We start from the raw sequence: 17738 nt of genomic DNA on the forward strand, positions 1-17738 counted from the left end.
TACTATTTTGTACACCCTCTAACACAGCAATTTACAGTAGTTGAACTGCTCCCACACCACTCTCCCATGCTGACGTGAGCTAATTTGCTTTACCATTGTTTCCCACTGCCTTGCACTTGCTCAACCTACCCACCCTCTGGGTCCTGGGCCGATATCCTAGGCAGCAAAATAATGCATTCCTTCTGCTCCTATTTTGCTTGCATTGCAGTAGGCAGGCATAAATTTTAAAGGCAGCTGACCTAGAACTGATACCCTCCCCTCCCTCCCCCCTCTTTTTAAGCCTCATGCACCGTAGTGGACACGCTGCTGAGCATTGTAAACATCAGCAATGCACCCTCCCTGGGAGGCTCTTCCCAGGGAGCGGGAACCAGCTGTGCTGGCACCTCTGGCAGTGACCCGCACAGCGCAAAGCGAGCCGGGGACGTGTGACACCGGCAGCAGCCACAGGTGATGGCAGAACTCTGGGGTGACAAAAGGCACTTTAAAGGAAATGTCCTAAGTGCTTTTTAAACTAAGGTCTCAGAACACTCTTTCTACCCAAGAAAACATGCTGACAGTATCATTAAAAAGCTGCTGCTCCCACGTCCAGTCTTGGCACATGTACTTTTTGGAGCGCTCCAGGAAGCAACTACACTGCGACATCCTAAATCCTCCCAGTCGAGAGCTGGTAATTTATACAGCTGCAGCTGGAAGTTTCAAATCACTGAGGGTTATGCAGGGAGGTATACAGGACTTAGGTTGTTGTTGTTTAAATTAACATTCTTCAGCATGATGAAAGGTTTGGTTAATCACTATGAAGCACAGTCATGAGTATTAGTATCAGGCAACCCATGAAGGCACATTATGCCACTGTCTGGAGACACAGGCCTCTCAGTCAGAACAACTAAACAGAGCAGTAAAGTCACTTTCTCCTGGCACTCCATTTTTTATTTCTGCATCCCAAAGAAGATCTCCACTTAAAAAAAAAAAAAAAAAAAGAAAGGTAATTAGCTTATACTTACACCTGACCAAAGTTACTGAGGAAGGGAAAAAGTGAAACACAGTTTCTGAAATGGAAAAGCCAGATGTTTCTATTATAGCCCGCATTCAATGGAGGAATCACAATAGAGTGGAGAATGGAAATGGACAGCAAATAGGCATCTGAGAAAGTTTAAGGACAACTGGAGGAAATTACCCCACAGGCTTATCCTGAAGTCAAAGCCACTCGCACTGTGATCATATGTTGAATCCAGAGATGAATGCATGGAAATTAGTACATTTTAAAGCCCCACTTGATTCTATTCAAAATTTGAGTAAGCTTTTGGGTACCTCTCCAGCCATCTTGCATGTTGCTTACACTACTTGCCTGATAACTTTCCCCAGTACCTTTTCCTTTTGAGGTGACTCACCCGTTGGAGGCAGATCCAGTTTGGCAGCTTGGGCACATGGGGTGAACACAAGAATGGGAGCACCTTTGCTTTCACACAGTGCTAGCAGCAGTTCCAAAACTACCCTTTTCCACTTGCTATGCAGGCACCCTTCTAAGGACTATGGAAGTACTGGACTTTCAAAAGGTTCTTGCGACAGACTTGGAGGTCAGAACTCCAGAAACAGTCTGGAATAGGAATATTCATGGCTCCTATAAGTATTAGAGTGAGGAAACATCCAGACACGGTGACCCAGAGCAGGAAAAGGCCTGCAGAGACTAAAGAAAAAGGCTGCGTGGGCCACACAATGTTGCATGGACAGTATTCAGAAGACAGCCCAACATCAACAGCTTGCATGAAAGCAAAATCATCCATTACCTAAAAACATTAACTTGCTTGATGAGCAAAAGTATATGTCAAGATTTTTTAAAACCAGATCTTGTTATGAAAATTCAACTTTAAAAATATATAAATTTTTCATTCAAATTCCAAGAAATAAATGTGTAGGAGTTTGCAGAACAAAATGCAAAATAGAGGTTGATATTATGGGCAAAGATACATTAATGACACTACACAGCTGTGAAGACATACTTCTGCTTCAGACCTAGTTACCTAGACCTTAGATCCTTTGCTAATAAGGATTTCTAAAAGTCTTCATTATTTTGCACTTCCTGGAAGCTCAAGAACAGCACAAAAAGCAGCACTGTGCAGGCCATGAGTTCGTAACTCAGAGCTTTTTTAAATCAGCCTGGAACACCAAATAGTAACTTCACAGAGAAGCAGAATCAAACAACACATCCATGCTCAAGTTTAATCACAAATATGTAAGGATTTTTCCATCTTCTATCAGTATTTTCCACTACCACGATAGAATGCACTTTTTACCGTCTTTCCAATCCCTTGGAGACCACCCAGGACCACAAGACGTCTCTGCAGTTTAAAATACAACAGTTCATCCAGACAGCATGGAGGGATGAACCAGCTATGTCTGGGCAAGGCAACTGCACTTTTTTTGTCCTCTTTTCGATCCTGAAAGATTGCCAAATATAAATAGCTTCAAAAAGAAAAAAAAAAAAAGAGAGATCCCATCAACAAAGTGCATTAGGCAATGGATGTGCAACATCAGAATAACACAGGAGACAATAATACAAAGAAGCTTGGCAAGCAGAATACTCAGCCTAATACTAATGTTCCTTTAAAACACCAGTATACTAGAAACAGAGGGGTGTCTAACAGTCTACTCAGCATGCTATAGCAGTAAAACAGAAGAAAACTGGACTGTCTCCAATACAAAAGAAAATCAGACTTACGTATAGCTATGCATTTAAGTTATCAAAAATAGTATTTTTGACATACAGTTTCAATGCCTGGCAGAAGAGGTTGGTCAGTGGGTTTGGTTCACTCTCTGTATGAAGTTCTCAGTCCCCAGAGAAAAAGGAGCACATCTTCTACTAGTTAACATATCAAAGCTGTAAGCAAAACCAAAGTGTTGTGCGCTGGTTCAATACTCCAGTTAATACACAAAACTAGCAGGACATACCCCCTATTCTGAACCTAAAACAACACCGTAGCCCTCATCATGAAAGCAAATCTGGTTTGCTTCTACTCTTCTTCTGACTCTATGATGACTCCATTGCTCACACTTAAGCCAAACAATTTGCTTTCACACATATTCTTTGTCTTATATATACATTATTCAGGCGCAGGTTCATCCAGCTGACCATATCCAAAAAGCGTGATGCCATCCCACTGACTGGAAAGGAAGACTGGATCTCTTCCCACTGCAGTCATCTCAAAGAAGGAGCCAAGGTCATATAATTTCATGGTCTGTAAAAGTGACTCCCTCACTTATCACAGAAGTCTTTCTAGATTCAATCAAGTTTTGTCTGATGCTTCAGCACCTTGGATGAAAGCAACTGACGAAATATCACATTTTACAACAATATGCGTAAACTCTCTACAGGATAAAAGCACAAACACCAGATTGCACAATTTCCACACCTCCACAGGCAATTTTCCATTCCATACTTTTAAATGTAGTTCAAATGTGGTACATGAGATGTTCTGTTTTAAAATAAAATAGCAACCTCATTTCAAAACTGGGAAAAATTCCAGAGGAAACCAGAACTCAGCATGTCCAGGTCCAGTCTATGTTCAGGAACATTTTCTCCACAACTTTTGGATAAGCTTCCCTAACTGATCAAGTGGATCACTTCAGTTTACAAAAAGCTGTTTCAGGATAATCTGAAATTCAGATAGAAAATACTTCACCCCTTAAGATTTCAAGCAGTCATTAAAAGAGTAGTTGAAGAGAGGCACAGAGTATCCTAATGGCACCTGCATTTTACATTCCCTCCTCTCTTTCTAAAATCTGCCACACTCCTAGTTAAAAGTTAAACTGAGTGAACTTCCTGAACACCTAAGGGCTATGGCATGAGGCTATTTACAGTCTTGTCTTAATTTTTTTTCCTTTTTCATGTAAAAACAAACTTAAGCAAACTCCTTAACACCTGACTTGTTACAGAACAACAGGTGCTACAGAAACAATGTTGGCAGCACAGCAGAAATAATGAGTGATTGTAACAAGGCTTTTGAGAAGTGCACCTGACAAGTAGTTTTATGAAAGGTCTCATTTCAAAGTTCACAATGAACATTTCAGTTAACTTCATTATCCCATTGGCTTTGATCAACCGTATATTCTACAATTCTCATTCACAAGAGACAAAGGGGGACTGGGCACTTCCAAAGTAATAATAATAGCAGCAATAATAATTTCATTAACCTTGTCACACCCCTTCTGTAGGGTTTAAGACTAGAAAGTGATTTTTTTTCTTCAGCACTGAACAAACAAGCTAGAACTCTGACTACTAAATGATAAAGAATGTATTTAACCTAGACTTTTCCAACTGTACATTTAAACAAATACAAAAGGGATAGCTGTGGATGTTAAGAATGCAAATACTGTAAAACACACTGTTCTCTTGCAATATACCTGAAGTAATTTTTCACCTGTACAAAAGAAAACATTACTAGCTACTACTTCTCTGAACTGACTACAGACATTTCCACATGCCCATCTCCATCTGTTCATAATCCCACAACTTTCCTGAAAGAAAGAACACAGTACCAATGTGAACCATTCCCATACTCCAAAAGCATACAGTGAACCACTGAATCAGGTTTTTGTGACTTGGCTTTAAGTCATTTCAGGACTGATGAACAATGCAAATTATTTCCAAATCAACAAACTGATCTTTGTGAGTCAGAGTCCAGCAAGAGTTGTCCCCTTCTTTTGTTAGGAAACAAAGAATAAAAGGAATAGAGTAAGCTATATTTTTATCTCAGGCATAGCCATAAACCCTGAATGCCATCACTGGGATAGGAGCATTCTCTTGAAATCCAGCCCATGAGATGCCTGTTGAAACTTGGCAGCTTTTTGCACAGTACATCCTATTTCTTTGCACAGGGTTTTGCAGTGCACTAGACAAACTTATGCACACATTCACATGCATTCAGTGAGGCATTGCTTTAAAAAAAAAAAAAAAAAAAGTCGTCTTTGAATAGAGGTTCCAGGCACAGAGCCCAATGTGCAAGGCCCATATCAATATAAAACGTAATCCAAACTACAAAGAATTCACAATACAATTAAACACAGGCAGGCAGCACGTAGGAATTCATAAAGCTGCTACAAGCAGCTTCTCCTGAGCACAGCCAGCTCAAGCAGAGCAAGTCTGGCTGTTTACAGGGTAAGTTTGCAATTATAAGAGCACTTTTAATAGTAGCAATGTAATTTTAATCAACCTCTCTCCCCATTACTCATACCTGCTCCTATGTCACCCTTGACTTCTGCTGGAACAACCATTTTTCTGGCTGCATAATAAAATAGATTGGGAAACAGACCCAGCACACGAGAGCAAGCCTCACAGAAAAAGAAAGGGTATTTTTTAACCCAGACTGTTTCCTCAATGCTTCTTACTACCAGCTTTCACCGAGAAATACTCCAGCCCAAAATAAAAGTGACACAAGAAGCACACGCAAAGAGAAGCATATGGAATAATTGAAATGTTTGTGAAACTGCAGCATCAGCCTAAGTAGGTATCACAAGTGGAGTGGAGATAAGGGTTCATGTGTTTGCTGCTTTTACCCTGGCACAGTTAAAAGGGGCAATCTGAATACCATTGCTCCTAGCAAATAAGATGATTCATAGAGCTTACTGACACCTGTATTTGTCCTCCTTGTGACATCTGTGCCTCTCTGCAGGTGGAACCCAGAGTTTGCTTTGGGCCAGATAGGCTTTACAAGTAGGTTTTAAAAGATTTGTGTGCTACTTCAGGATTTTGAAATTAAATGCTACTGAAATTCAATTCCTCAGACTCTCATCAAGAACCAAGATAACACTTAAAGACACTCAAATCGGTGGTTCTCTAAAGTGTTTATGCATCTCACATTACTCTATTCATGAACCACCTATAGGTGTTTTCTAATCAACATCTTCAGTGATAAATTCCTTTGTGCAGCCATCATAAGCAGACAGAACAAAAATAACAAAAAACATGCAGAAGAAAAAAAAAGACATCGTGACAGACACATTGAAAGCATTTTACTTTGTGAGTTCATTAAAAATAAAAAAAAACCTGACTAAAAAACACAACCAAAACCAACTAACTATTCAATATTTGCATGCCTCTGGTCAGCATTAAACACTGAAACCAAAGATGAGTAAAGATAAGAGACACCTGAGTTATTCTGGTGTCTCTCATTAGTGTAAACTCACGTACTTAACTTTTTATGTTTTGGATTTCAACTAAATGTCATATACATAGAAAAAAAATCTTAACTGCTCCATCACTGGCAACTTTGCCAAACTTCTGGCAAACTGGAAATGTGACAACAGGCACTTAAATTACCGAATGTCCCTCTAGCTTTAGAAGCACCCTTTAAACTGAGCTGTTTAAAAAAAAAAGTACAATCGGTTTACAAAATTAACTACTTGTTTTGTTAGTTCTTTTGTTCTAATTAGCTCATATTTTGAAGGAATAGTTTTTTCCCACCCTTTAGGCTGCATTTGCCCTTTACACGCACGAGTGAGCCTCGGCAGTGGGTGAGGTCCCAGGGCAAGCACATGGGACACTGTGGAACAGTGCAGAGAAACCATTCAGCTTTCAGGGCAGCTTTCAAGCAAACACCAACTTCCCTTTAACTCAGGCCTACCAAAACTGCTGTTTGAAGTTAACAATCCATAAACTGCAGTAGAAAAGAACATGCCTAAGTCTGCCATTTCTTGAATTTAATACATACCTGAGCAACAAGAAACTGATAAAAACACTGCCCATGTGCCACAGGCTGTGACTTCATGAACAAAAACCAGAATAGTGAAGAGCTGCAGTGAGGGACAGAGGAAGACTGAGGGGAACAAGTATTTCTTCCTTTCCAGCTGCCCAGGCTTTGAGAAGCAGCTTAAAGTTTCAGACATCCATTAGCCAGAAGTGAATATGAGTGTTGGGCTAGAACATTATTTGTATAAAATTTGCTGTGCCACTGAAGATGTCAACATCCTATCTAATCATACATGCCTATATACTATAGCTCTACTATCCCTATTTTACAAGTTGTCCTTGATCCACTTCAGGCAAAACAACACAGTTGGTCTAAACCCATAACTGACAGCTAAACCATCTTATTTCAGCACACCAGCCTTCCCCAGGAAAATTATGGGGCAGTAGCTTCTGACAGCCATGCTGAGGCAGTCATCAGGCAGGGAGAGATGCCACATGAAGTCTGCCAAGCTAGATCCACGGTACAACAAACATGATTTCACAAGCAGCTAATGAAGATCCATAAAGGGATCTTGGCTCCCTTCCACCTCCTGCCCTTGAACATGGCACAGAGGTGACATTCTCTCACTTCCCTCACCCCACACATGCCTCCCATACCCAGCCCATGCACTGCTTGTGCCTCTGCCTTGCTCTGCAGCTGCCCACACCTCCAGAAATTTGTGTGTTAGGCAACCAGATACAGGCAGGCCAGAGGAAGCATTAACACAGACACACTGTGCAGAAGCAGCTTCAAGAGGAAGAGCAGAAGTCCAGAGTGAGGGGAAAAAAAAAGATTGCCAGTTTATTGCAGCAGAGAGAAACAAAGTCAGGAAAGGCACAGAGAGGCAAGGGGTGCACACTTGGCAAATGCCATCAAGTCATGTTAAGATACAAAACCGCCCCTGATTAGTTCTTTTACTGATATGCCACTAGTTGGTAGGCATTTCATGGTATTTCATGAGCTTCATAATGAGTTAAATCCTATTTGGCTTGTATTACTTGACGAATGCTGTGGCATCTGTCCCAACACATTCCATGAATATTGCTTCCTGTACCAGAACCTGTCTTGCTTTACCAATAAGTTCTTAATAGAAAGATCACATTATATTGAAATACCATAAAGTTGCATTATTCTCCGTATTTTTAACAGAGGTGCTGCCTAGCAGGAATTTCAAAGAATCATAGAATGGCCTGGGTTGGAAAGATCACCTAGTTCCAAACTCCTGCCATGGCCAGGGACACCTTTCACTAGACCAGGTTGTTCAGAGCTTCACCTAGCCTGGGCCTTTCAGGGATGGGGCATCCACAGCTTCTCTGGGCAAACTATTCTAGCACCTCACTTTAGGCCTGTGTTTCTCTAGGTTTTCAAATCCTAGGTCTTTGTACCTTTTCTTCGGGTAAACATGTGAGTACAAGTGCTCCCACTCCTCAGGGAAGTGTTTTCAGGGTACATCCACACTGCCTAATGCCATGTCAATACACCATGATTCCACCTCTACCCCAGGCAGCTCCAAGGCAGCCTGAGAGCGTTCTGGGCAGCACCCCAAGTGTTGAGCAGCAGAATAAATCAGGCAGCATGTTCCCAGGCTGCTCCCAACAACCAGAAAAACTTGTTGAAACTTCTCCCACATGGTAGTGCTCAGTACAGACCTACACACTGGTCTGGGAAGAACTGAATTACAATGAAGCAAGGAAGAGAGTATCCATACATGCCTGTAAGTTTTCTGGTTTGTCTAAACAACTTTAATTAACATACCTTGATTTCCTATGCAAGCGAGAAATAATTCAGTAAGAGCTGGTTTGCTGCCTCACTATGAGTTTTCAAGCATCACACTATTCTGTCTTGCTGACAGGAACACCCAAGACCCAACTAAAGTTTCAATTCAAAACGTATTTACAAATTAAATATACACAAACTTACAATTCTGTAACAATATACATGACATCTACAGTTGCAAAGGACAAGTCTAAGAGGTTGCTCCAATGGAGGCAGCCTCATCAACCCCCCCAGCTGGCACTGACCTGCCTCCTCAGCTCCTGGCCTCACTGCCAATGTGGCCAGTCCTTAAGGACAGACCTGCCCCACATGGCAGCAAAGGTGACCTGTCTCCAGAGACGAGGAAGGCAGCAAGCCAGACAGCCACTATTCCAGCTTGCCAGACAACCCCTGGCGAGACATCACCCCTACAGCCCTACATTTTAATATCACCATCTTAAGCACATGGGCCACACCTCTCCCCTGACTGTCTCCAACCTTCACCCTTGAAGAGAAAAACCTCTGATTCTTGATGCCTGGCATCACTCTTTGGGAGCAAAAGGTGTGGGAAGAACAAAACATTTTTCAACAATAAGGTCCCTGATGCAGGGGGACCATGCACATGCCGCGATGTAACTTGTTCCTCATGACAGGAAGGAGAGCTCTGTTCATGTGAGGCATAGCCACAGGTCCTTGAGAGACAGGCACCGGGAGGTGTGGGGCACAGCCGGAGGGTTTGCAGGAACAAGTACTGCTTAGTGCCAGACGCGGCGAAAGGGTGTAGGGGCACAGACACGGTGCGGTGTAGGGCACAGCGAGAAAGCTTGGAGGCCAGGCACTGCAAGGTAAAGTACACTCAGTGGGGTCGGAGGAGGAAGCACCACGGGGCACTGCCTGAGAGTCTGGAAGTGTGGCACAGGAGGGTGCGGATAGGGAGAGGGACCAGGGATGCAGGTGCACCCAGAGAACGAAGGTGGGGAGCAAAAAAGCTCAGCGCGGAACAGCCAGGGGTTTGCGGAAGAGAAAAGAGGTACGCGGGAGCAACCAGGGAGTTTGAAAGGAAGGCAGGCAGGAGGCAGCCCGAGCCCCGTCCCGCCCAGCCCTGCACGCCCCAGCGCGGGACAGACCCTGCGGAAGAACGCCGAAGGCTCCTGTTCCCAAGATGACCGCGGTGCTCCGCGCTCCGGTTTCCCGCTCCCGCCGGATGCACTCACGCGGCAGCAGCGAGCCCCACCTGTCCCCGCACCGCCGGGCGCCAACTGCGCGGCGGCACCGCGCGGCCCGCGGGAGGGCGCGGAGGGGGCGGCCCGCAGCGCCCGCTCCGCCCCGGCAGCGCCCCGCACCGCCCCCCGCTCTGCCTTCGCGCCGCCCCGGCAGCGCTCCGTGCTGCCCTCCGATCTGCCTTCGCGCCGCTCGCACCGGCCCAGACCGCTCCGCACCGCCCTGCAAGGCTCGCTCGACCGGGGCTCAGGGTTAGGAACCTTCGTGAGCGAGACCAGAGAAGGCCGCCAAGTGCGATCCGAGGGTTGGAGCACTTCCCCTGAGAGCAAAAGCAGACGGAGTTGGGGCTGTTCAGCCTGAAGAGAAGTCTTCCGGGAGATCTTATAGTACCTTTTAGTGCCTCCTATAGCGGGGCTATAGGAAAGATGGGGAGGGACTTTTAACAAGGGCATGTAGTGATAAAACAAGGGGGAATGGCTTTAAACTGAATGAGGGTAAGTTTAGATTGGATTTAGGAATAAGTTCTCAGTTGTGAGGGTGTTGAGGCACTGGCACAGGTTGCCTGGAGAAGTTGTGGATGTCCCATCCCTGGCAGTGTTCAAGGCCAGCCTGGTGAGGGCTTCTGAACAACCTTGTCGAGGGTATGGTGTCCTTCCCCACAGCAAGGTGGTTGGAAATAGGTGCTCTTCAAAGGGCCCTTTGAAGCTAAACTGTTTGGTGGTCCTGTGACAACTGGTTTTCTAATTGTTGTGATACCCACTGCTGTGGTGTTAAGGGGTTCTCCAGATGCCCTTAGATCTCAATCTCACTAGCATGGAGCAGGGAAAACTGCAACGTGGCTTCTTGGTGTTGCTTTGGGATCCATAGCAACTAAGTGTCACCCAAAGCAACACCAGGAAGGTGTAAAAATTCCTTTTTTAAAAACAAAACACAACCAGTCAGCTTTGGCTCACTGCTTTTGGGAACACCCCCACCCCAAAAAATGCAGTGTTCCTCTCTTAGACAGCATCTGTCCCCAGTGACTGCCATCTAGACAAGTATAGGGCACAAAGAAAGGTAACCAGGAATTTCTAGTGCGTAAACAGGTGCTCCATTTTAGTCCACAAAAGGCTAGAAATTACAGCTTTTTGAGATGGTTAACATGGAGATGATTGCTTGAGTCAAAAGACTGCAAAAACAAGGAGTAGGGAGTGGATATGAAGGCAACTTGAAGAAAAGAGGCAAACTCATTTGAGATGTACAGAAATGCACAAGACGAAGGGTCTGTGAGCTAACGCAGTGAAATGAATGCATGGTCAATGTCAATGCAAAGATGCATAAGGAGTCTCTGCGTTGGAGGACAGCAAGAAGGTCAAAGCTCAAAACTGAAGTTTGTGATAACAAGAGGCAGAACCAGCACAGAAAGATTGTTAAAAGTGTGGAAACATTAAGAGAGGCTGACAAATAGATGGCAGGATGTGGAAAACATACCTTGTAACAGAGATCCTGCAGAAGCTCCGTAACACTGAGTGATTGATTAGGGTGGGGAGTAGGAAGAGAATCTTGTCCTTTAGGATTTGCTTCATGTTTCTATTGGAATTGTTAGGATTATGACAGATTATGAAATCCCTGAGCTTTTGAAAGACCGTCTTAATAAGATCATTGGGTTTGGCCAAAAGGGATATGTCAAAATATGATAAACCATTGAGTAATACTGTATGTCTCAGCTAGGAGGGGAACAATCACATAACAAAATTAAATCATCCCCTTTTCCCTTCAGCATTCAAAGTTAGAACCATTTTTTATTTCTTGGTTCAAACCCATTTTTTTGTCTAAAATATTGGGCAAGAAAAACCACAAACAAACCTTAGGACCACCACATCCCTGCTCAGACAGAGTTCTTGGGAGCCTCAAGGGTAATAAGCCTTGACTTTGTCCAGAGGGATGTGGCTTAGCCAGCAACTAATACTTCTGTGTTGCAAAATCTGTTTTGCCATGCCTGATAGGGCTGCCTTGGATAAGAAAAAATGTGACGCTGGAGTGCATAGCAATAAAAAGTAGGTTACCTATAGGCTTCAAAAATACACAGCTGTTCTCATTCATGTGAAAAAGAAAAGCAAGCCAAAAAACAATAACCAGATGCAAACTAACAGCTCTAACACATTTGATGCCAATGGTGTTAGCATCAACAGCTTTTCTTTCTTTGGAGCCCATAAAGACAATAAGAGTCCTTGCTTTCCTTGCACTTCAGGAGCAAAGGTAATTTGAACCATCAAGCAAGTCTGTCTGTGAGTGTTGGGAGAGGACAGAAATAATGGTTTACCTGTTCAGGGCAGGTAAATCATTAACGTGGATCAGGAAAAAGGCAGCATAAAGGAGACAGCTGTGCCCTACACACACAAAGAAAACCAAGACACAGAGCAAGTTAGAGACATTTACATTGTAAAAGAGGAACTAGCAGCAGACAGGTTTTCTCAGTTCTTAGCATGTGAGAGCTGCACATGATATTTACTGTAAATTTAAGTTATCTTTTAAGTTCACTACATGCCCCATCCAAGAATAGGACAAGCGATAAACATAGTTTCTGGAGACAGCCCAAAGGACTTTACAAGATGCTAAAGACACAACTACTAGTGTATGATGAATGAAGAACTTAGCTTGCCATGAATAGTGATAGCCAGTACTTTACCTTATTTTTTACCTTACTAGAATCCAAGTAGCTCATACACTTTAAGAGTCTTATAGAGACAAGCGCTCGCTAGGGCGGTATTTGAAGACTTGAACAGCTGATCAGCAGGAGAACCATATAAACCACTCCCTACGCCAGCAACAATGTTAGCTGCTTTCACTGACACAGTACAAGGTAGTCATCCCAAGAACACCAACAGATATCTGCAAATCAATCTTGAAGAGAGGTGCCAGGGTAACCCAGATTTTGTTTGCAAGCTTTGCTTTTCTGGAGAGCACCTGGTTTGCCTGTGCACTTGTACCAGTGTTCTGAGTCACAACTGCCAAACCTGTCCCAGGCAGGTTCTGCTGCACGTGGCCAGTCTCCCACAGCCATCACAGCACTGTGTCCAGCAGCTGGATTGGGAAAAAAAGGGCCCTCCATGCCCCTTCTGATTTTCCAGTTGGAGTTATTTTTAGACTTTTCTTACTGCTTGTTGCAGAAAATATTGCTCCTTCTCCTAATCATCCGAGCCAGAATAGTGCCATTAATTTAGCTGAGGCCTTCTGATAATTTTTCTGCCAGGTCTCTTCCAGAACACCATGAATAGCCCCTTGTGTAACGCTGGCAGTGACTTTCCAAGAGCAGTTGCCACACCACAAAGGAATTCTTCCTCAGACATGTATCATCAACTTTTCTGTGGGACAAAGTGAGAGGATGACTCAGTCCTGCTCATATCTCTCTGGATGAGCTGAGTTTTGCAGGGAGGTTTCCCCTCCATCTGGGGACACAGTCACTGCAGATGACTGTACAGAAGTGAGCAGTCACTGCTGGGTTTGCATGGCTTCTTTGCACCACAAACACACCACAGCGTACTCCGTTATTGTCGTGTCAGCCTGTTTCAATAGCTACGTGTTGACCTACATGTTGGGTTCCAGTTTTGACATTTGAACAATAGTGAATTTGATGAACTCTTGCAAATATGACAGAGCTATTCAGATAGAGAATTTTCCATGTAAACCCACCTATCTCAACTAGCAATATTAAAACCAGTATGTCCACAGAAAGTTGTTCTGCCTCTGAGACAGGCTAGGCAGGAGTGAAGGAAGAAGGTGCCACAAAAGTAAGGTGAATAATGACTATTGCAAAAGTATGAGAAATAATCTTAAATGCATGAAAAATGTCATTAAAGGGGATCTTTAATAGAAGTAATGTCATGGTGTCATACATAGATAATATACATATGTAATATATATATTCTGCTACGTATGTATAATTCTAAACTTTCTTCGTAATGTATATAGTGCAACACATGTAGAATATACTGTATATACAAATAAACTTAGAATGCATGCACACACATATTATATAATGCACTTTATTATATACACACTGGGCTTCTCAAATGAATACTGATAGTGACTCACCTCCTCAGAGTGTATTGCTTGAATGCAGCCTGATTGCCACTCAATCTATACCAGGAAGGAAAATTAAATCACCCGCAAAAAGTGCATTGCAGTCAGCCAGAGAAGCCTGACTGAACATAATGAGAAAACCAAAGTACACCTGGCCAGCCTGTTCCCAAAAATCATAATCTTGCATCAGCAGATTTTTCATTTTAGTCTGCCCCATGTCTGAAAACTATATGGAAAAAAGAGAGGGACAATGGCTGTTCTGGAGCCTACATCTTACAGATTTGCACAGCTGAGAATTGTAATTCAGATGCTATCTACCCACTGTTTTAAATCTTTTGTAAGTCAAATTTTACCTGTATGTGTTACTGACAGTGATGGGAGCAAAAGTTTTATCCTGTAGGAACTCACACAGACAAAGCTAAAGGAAGTGGCAATCTTTTTAGGATGCTGGAGGGCTACGAGACCTGTTTGCTGTTCCTGGGTGAGAACAGCATGCTGTTATCACAGCCTTATCCTTGAACTGGGTGCATAAACATGTCTGGAAACAGAAGCTCCTTATAGACAGTGGGAACTCCATGACTCTAAAAGGATTCTAACAGGTATCATTAAAAAAAAAAAAAAAAAAAAAAACCACACCAAAACCAAAGGTCAACAAAGAAGTGAATGTTAACTTTGCAGAACACCTGCACAGTGCTCGTTTGGCTATAGTTGGCCAAGCTGACAGGTGCATGCTGTGGTGGGATCCACTAGAAGGGCTTAGAGCAGTAGGAAGATCAATAACAATAAGCTACTAGTACATGTTACACCACTTCTAAATCAGAACCATCAGCAAGGATTTTACCTGATTAAAAGTTTGTTTTGGGCTTTTAGAAACAAGTGAGTTAATGAGGCAAACAAAGATAAACCAATATAGCCTATGGAAAGTTTTTGGTGCTAATGAAGATGTAGCTGTCTCTGTCATCTCCACACGCCATCTGCAAGGGTAAGAAAAAATAAGATCTTTGGTGTAAGCTTGAGTACCTGATGGTTTGCACTTTGAACCTGAAAGAGACAGACTCTATCCAAGCAGCATGTGGCGACACAGATGTATAAATAGCTCTCTATCCTATAATTTTCCTATTTCTTCATTAGTGAATCAACACACTCTAGGAGTTCATGGGCTGCCATGTTGCTTGAACTGGAGGGACAGGGATGCTGTCAAAGAGCTCTTTCTCTGCTATGTTCAGTGTCCATGCAAAAGCTTCTACTAATTTTGCCAGATTGCAGGCATTTTGCTGTGAGAATGCATTACAAAGATGGTACACCTGGGTGAAGGAATGAGAACTGACTTTCAAATCAAAACCCTTGAGTTATTTTGTTTGTTTCATACTCAGACCAACAAGGCTCAGGACATAACTTATAGGGCAACTGAGTGTCACAGTGAGAAACAAATCTAAAAAACTCCTGAGGAAGCCATTGAAAGCTCACCTTTCCCTATTCAAAAACCAACCATCTATTTTTTTTCTCCTGTCCCTTCTCATATTTCCTATCCCAGTGTCCACAAGGACTCCCATAAAAGCCACTAAATTGCATAACCTTCCTAACAGTGAAGCAGTTTTTCTTCCCTTTCTCTGCCAGTCACTGAGTGATGAAGAAAAATGAAAGACTAGAAAAGGGATCTTTATGATTAATTATAACAAATCCATGGTCCATTCTGCCTTGACAGATATGATATTACTAAACGAATGCAAAACTATGGTAAAATCATACCAAGAAGTTACTTTCTAAAATTGATTCTTGATCATATTACACGTACCTAACAATACATTGTGGAAACCTAATCCTTTAATGGATTTTCATTTATTTATTTTTATAAAAACATTCTGCAGATGGGATTGGGAAGAAAAGCAGGAAAATAAAAACAAATAAATGGATAATCAAGGGAAAGAGGTACTCAACACATTTCTGGGAATATGGTACAGTTATGCCTGATTGGACTCCCCATCTGATTTTAGACAAATAAGGTTGTTTTTGTTCCCATTCTCCCCATGACAATTATGTCACCTGTGCTTGGTAAACAGGCCAGAGATTAAGAAGTTACTTTGAAACTGAAGATATAGCTACTAATACTCAAGGAAAGGTAAACTATTGGAAAATAGTTGTGAGATAGACATGCTTTTCAAGACACTCAGAAAACGAGCCATAGGCAAGATATGTTTCAAATGGATTAAAATAAATGCTGCCTCTTTCCAATAAATTTAGAAGTGACTGGTTTATCAAGTGTAAGGACTTGCTAATTTAGTTTAATTTTTGGAGAAAATGCTAAGAAGAATAGGCTGGGAATTTCAACAAATTTTTGATTGTGTGGTGTATAGTTTGTACTATCTTGTCACAGCTGGGTTCCATACACAAATAGTTTGGTATTGAAACTGAGCATCTTCACTAGCAACATGCCTCTCAGACAATTCCTGAAAAAGAAATTGAATAAGTTAATTACTAATCAATCAAACAGAAATCTTTGTTATATTTCATAGCTAATGACACTTCGGTAGTCTCCCATATGTGTAAGATTACCACAGATCAGGCATTTTAAATTAGGCTTTTGCAATTAAGCAGAAAGAAAAAACAACAAAGTAAAACCAACAAACAAGCCCCAATCAAAACAAAACAAAAAATGTGCCCAAACAAGCAAGAAAAAAATTCTCCACCCATGTATTTGTTTTTCTACCAGTGTTACAAAAGGCATAATGGATATCTTTTCTTATGATGCAGAAATGTGGACACCCAATGGCTTTCCTTTATGAAAGTATGCACTGTGCAAGCCTGCAGTTACATCCACAATTTATTAAGAGTCACAAACACTCAAAAAGTCACAGAAACTCACCATCTTCCAGTGCATGTTCAGATGGCAGGTGTGCTGCAAAGTAGCAGTGGCAGTCATGAAGAAAATGCTGGAGGAGTCATAGATCTATTTTATCTGGAGAGTGAGAGAGCACCATATGCCACCCTCAGTGGAAAGGGCATTCATGTTTCTTTTTGGACTGAGGAAGACACTGATCAGGAAAGTTAGATAAACTACCTGGTAAGATCTTACAAGGACTTACCTGAAGCATCTTAGAGAGATTTGTTGCTAAGACAAGTTACTGAAGACAAGTTTTCAGTCCCTTCAAGTGAAGAGCTGAAGCTGTGCAGGGAAAACAGCAAGTACAGAAAATGTGTACAACAAAACTCTGGATGGAGGAGATGACAAAGATTTCACCTCACACTGTTGTTACCCAAAGAAAAACTCTTTCATGCTCTGTTCTGCCCATGGTCTTCTCCTTTCTCTTCAGCAACATTCTCCAAAGGGTAGCAGAGAGTTCTAAGACCTCAACAAAACAAAGTGAAAATAAAACCACATGCTCAAATAGCTCAGATATATTCAACATTCACTTACATAAAACTACCTCTAGCCTTCTCCAAACAAAAGATTCTGATCCTGTCTACACACTCCTGACCAGCTAACACAGCCAGGCATACACATCACTGTCTTTTCCTCCATGGGGTAGAAGGCAGTGTTACAGAAACTTTTATTCTGCATTTCTCGTTGTATCCTTCTTTTCTTTAACCTTTACAATCAAATCTGATATTTTCACAGGGAAAAAATGATCCACTACAATGCAGCCAGCACATCAACACATGCCTTCCTATTGTGATTAATGTTCTCCTTCTAAAGGATATGAATTTACATATGCACGTCATAAGAGTTCACATAAACACATCTGAACTCCTTTTTTACTCTTCCCAGCTCAAGTGTCTGTAACCACAGCAACAATAAACCCAGAGCAAGGAACTGAAGCCTTCCTCAAGGACAGAGTAAACTCTCCAGTCTGACTAGCCTGACAAAGCTGAGCTGTACTTAATAAGCACCATGTCAGGAGGAGAGGTGACAGGAGAGGAGCTGGCCCCATGAGGTTATCAAACAGTTGCCCGGGCTGTTATTTGTCTGTGCATCAATCC

The 17738-nt window shown here is 42.4% G+C and overlaps 1 protein-coding gene across 1 annotated transcript in view; it reads right to left on the reverse strand.

The window, feature by feature from the left end:
• ELOVL7 (ELOVL fatty acid elongase 7) overlaps positions 1-9728 on the reverse strand; it is a 31811-nt gene extending 22083 nt beyond the window's left edge. Inside the window, exon 1 of the mRNA XM_084225130.1 lies at positions 9605-9728. The gene's annotated coding sequence lies outside the window, so the exon portion shown is untranslated. The remainder of the gene's footprint in view (positions 1-9604) is intronic.
• Positions 9729-17738: the final 8010 nt, after the last annotated feature.

This window comes from Fringilla coelebs (assembly GCF_963513975.1).
Source record: "Fringilla coelebs genome assembly, chromosome: Z".
Classification (NCBI taxonomy): domain Eukaryota; kingdom Metazoa; phylum Chordata; class Aves; order Passeriformes; family Fringillidae; genus Fringilla; species Fringilla coelebs.